The following is a 4,663-nucleotide window of genomic DNA, read 5'->3' on the forward strand; positions in this document are numbered from 1 at the left end:
AAAATTTAAACCAAGATATAGCAAATTAAATAAAGCATTCAAGTGCAGAAACTAAAGAACGGACACAAAATTTGTTATCGGTGTTCGCCAGTCCTGCCTACATCCCTGCCTCAAGCTAGCAAGCAAGAGGATTCCACTAATGCTCACTTACGGGTGGAGCGTTATTGATTACAAACCTCCTCTCCTTACTAGGTGAGGAATACCCCAAGTCACATTACAGGGCTGACTCCAACCTTTACAGCCACACCTTAGAAAGGTGCTCCTAGTTTTCCTAACTGGGTCTAAACAATTCGAGACTTTCTTAACTGGGTCTAAGTTTATCCAATGCACGTTGTAGGCCAGTACAATCCTCTTCTGACCACACGTCAGGAATACAACAATAAAAAATATTTGTACAATTAGATGCTTCTAAACTAAGCAGATGTGTACAAATTTAAGCACTAATGCACTCACATAAGATATGAAATACAGCTCAAGTGAATATGTATATTTTTCACACAAAAATATTTTATAATCTTTAAGATGATGTGTATGATAAATGCTTCAAAGATTCAAACCCTAATAATAATTTCCCCAAGAATGATATTAAAAATAATTATGGCACAAAGGAAAGCAAGGGTTTGCAGCTCAATATTTTTTGCAATGAAAAAAAGTGAGCTTTTGAGATCTTGCAATAGATGTGTAAGATCCACAAGCAAGAAATAAGTTTTCTCCAAAGATATATATCAATGAAAATATATGGAAAAACTTTAGATTTACTCTCCAAAAATGATTTGTAAAAAATGAATGAAAGAGAGAGTAAATGTTTTTTTTTTTTTATCTGAAAATGACTACCCAAAATAAATGCTCCCCAAAAGAAATTTTTCAAGATAATAAGTGTAGGAGAGTGTAAAATGAATAAAGATCAAAAAATATTTTTGGAGGATTTTCTCTCTAATTTTTTTGTTAAAAAATGAGTGATGAGGGGGGTATATATAGAGTCCTGAAAAAATTTTACCGTTAGGGACATATTAGGAATTTTGGAATTTGTTTAATAAAAAAATAATCACGTTTAAGGACCTTTTATCACAACAATCGGTATAAAGAGAAGTTGTAATGGCCTTTGCATCTTCTTCTACAAAATTTGATGCTGTCAAATTTGATGGAACCGAGAATTTTGGTTTGTGGCAGAGAAGGGTAAAGGATCTTTTGGTGCAACAAGGTATGGTGAAGGTTTTATACAAAATTCAACCGGATAGCATAGATGCAGCGACTTAGAATGAATTGAGGGCAATGAAAGTATCAACCATTCGACTTCGTTTGGCTAATGACGTGTTGTATCACTTCATGGATGAGGATTCTCCAGCATTAGTTTGGCAAAAACTAGAATGCCGATTTATGTCCAAGGGTTTGTAAAAATCTACAAATGTAGTGGAGGAAGATTCAAAATATAGTGATAAAGATATGCTATGTGTTTCATTGGGTTGGGAGTGTCTCACCGGTGATTCTTGGATCTTAGACATCGGAGGCTCTTATCCTAGAAAATGGTTCAACACCCGCAGGTCCGTTTATGCTGGTTGTATTTTGATGGGAAATGATATTTCATGCAAAATACTTGGTATTGGAAATGTCAAACTCAAAATGTGTCATGGTGTTGTAAGAACCATATGTGATGTAAAGCATGTATCGAGTCTAAGGAAGAATATTATTTCATTCGAAAATTTAGATTGTAACGAGTATGGTTACAAGTCTGAAAGTGGAGAAATGAAAGTATGTGAAGGCGACTCGACCGTGATGAAAGTAGAAAAGATAGCGGGAGATATCGATGCACTGCAGGGTGTTATGGTTGTAAGTGAAGCTACAACTGTAGAATTTGAGTCAAATATTCTATGGCATATGCAGTTAAGGCATATAGGTAACTATATGTATTCAAATGTTTAGGGACTAGTGATGATAGCATCAGGGGATATACATATGTATTTTGTGGGTTTATCATGAAGGTGGAGCTACAGCTGTAGAATTTGAGTCAAATATTCTATGGCATATGCAGTTAAGGCATATGGGTAACTATATGTATTCAAATGTTTGGGGACCAGTGATGATAGCATCAGGGGATATACATATGTATTTTGTGGGTTTATCATGAAGGGTCTTGGTGTACTTCATGTAGTGGTTGAGGTGGAGAACCAAACGGGTGAGAAATCCTCAGGTGAGACATTGAGACTAAGTACACTGGTTTCATTCAAGAATTTTTGTGAGGTTATTTCTTGGTGAAGTCAATGAGTATGGAGCATTTTCGTGTGACCGATTACCAAAGGTATCACTAGATGGGAGAGTTGCACGTGAATTATGGGCAGGTTTTGTGGTAGACTACTCAGTTGTGAGTGGATATCCACTGGTGCACTATTCTAGTGATGTTGGATCTAGGCTTGGTGTTGTGTTTGAACAGTACACTTTTCTGGGGTATAAGAAAGGTGGATGCAAGCTAGGTGATCTTGTCGCAAAGAAATGGGTGATCAAGGACATGGCTTTTGGTGATAAAGCCATGAGACAGAGTACTCAGGTAAAGGAAGAGAAACAAATGTTAGAAAACTACAGCAGTAGTAATCATGTTATTCAGATGGAGTTAAGGACTCAGGGTAGAAATGCGGGGAGTTCTATCTCGGGTTAACAGTACCACGGTATGAATGAGCATGTGATGCAAGTGGAGCAAAAGACTCAGGGAAAATATGATATAGTTCATATTGTAGGGAGTTTCAGCCTTGGGGACCAGCAAGATCACGGCAGGCCCATGTGCATTATCAGACCACTACTCAGGCATAAATTTGGCATTCTAGAGTTTTATGCATTCATTACTACCAACAGCAAGGTTCCTACTAACTTTAAAGTTGCAATGCATGGCAAAGGAAAAATAGAAGGATAAGTTTTGTAGGGGAGAAAATGGAGGTATTGCATATGTATCAGATGTGTGAGTTGGTGAGCTAGTATGAAGAGGGTGATATGATGCAGTGGAGTGATTTATCTTTTGTATGTGAATGACATGTTATTGGATGGGAAGGCTTTAATTGAGGCTGATCATTTAGGAACTCTATTGAAAGTTTTTGAAATGAATGTGTTAAGTACGGCAAAGATGAGACTTGGTTTGCTGATTCGAACGGACAGAACTACAGGGAGATTGGTGTTATCTCAGGGTGACTTTGTGAATAGAGTTGCTAGGAGATTTGTGTTATCTCATGGTGGCTTTATGGACAGAACCGAAAGGAGACTTCGTTTGCCATCCCAAGGGGGTTATGTGGAGAATCAATATGAAATGTCTTCCGCTCGGTACCAAAGGATGGGCTGTGATGTCTAGGATATGTCAAAGGTTCCCCATGATTGTGAAATGGGGTCTTTCAGTGGCAACAGAGTGAACTGTGAGTTTTTAGTTTTTTGGAAGACTATGTAGGGGGCTTTGGTGATAAAAGATTTTTAGTAGCATTTGTGTTTACTATTATGGGAAGGTTGTAACGCCCCGACCCTCTAAGTAGGTCCGGAGTATACTAATCCATTCATTTACCTGCTAACCGACATTCTAGCATCACTTATGCATCGAAAAACATAATTATAATCTTCCAAAAAAATATAACACCAGAGTTTTCTATACCTATCTACACACCATAATATCCATATAAAACCATACATCCACTTGTAACCACATATTTACATATATCTTCAAAAACACAACCTACACTTCCAGTATTTACAACCATCCATTTCTCAGAAGACTTAAAACATAAAACATAAAACATATCTTACATACAACCCAAAATAACAGCTAAGTATATACCCTTTCTTTTCTATATCCCAAAAATGCTACAAACACCTTGAGCTCTCTAAGCTCGATCTCGTGGAGGTCCTAAAAAAGATAAGTTTGTATTCGGGTGAGACACATCTCAGTAAGGGAAGAAACACTATATTAAAACAACGTGTGGCTAACATGAGGTTTGTAAATAACATAAGTATGCATTTTCATCATTTGCAAATCATTAGCATAATTTCTGAAATCATTTCCTATTCCTAATCAAACGTATGCAAGACATTTTACCAACGAGATTACCCAAGGATATGGGTGATTATCCGCCCATACAAGTAATACCCCTCTGCTCTGATACTTTAGGTAACCCAAAGGTCACAACTGAAGCATACCAGAGCACTCACCTTACTCAGTAAGCCCCTAGGTAGTGATGTAATCTCATACTCAGACAATTCATACAAAGGTTTACCAGCGAAGGCCTTGAGAATAAGGAAATCTACCCATCCATACAAGTAGTTTCCCTCTGCCCTAACATGTTATGCAGTCTAGTGCCACATCTGATACTTACCATGGAACTCATCTTTCTCAATAAGCCCTCAAGTGAAGAGTTTGCCCTGCCCAAATGTAACATGTTCTACTAGCATACATACTGATAATACCATAATACATTATTCTATCTGTTGTTATCTTGTAATTCTTAACTTTTCATGTTCTTAGCTTAAACATTTCATAGCATTTTACTTTACGTGGCTCATTCCATTTCACATTGTTCGCATTTCATATTTCCTTTCATTCTCATTGTCATTTAATTACAATAGCTCCCTTTTGGCTGTCATTAACATGATCTATAGATCCCTTTTGGTTGTCATGAACATAATCCGTAGCACTCTT

The sequence above is a fragment of the Malania oleifera genome, chromosome 1 (assembly GCF_029873635.1).
Source record: "Malania oleifera isolate guangnan ecotype guangnan chromosome 1, ASM2987363v1, whole genome shotgun sequence".
In the NCBI taxonomy this organism is placed as follows: Eukaryota; Viridiplantae; Streptophyta; class Magnoliopsida; order Santalales; family Ximeniaceae; genus Malania; species Malania oleifera.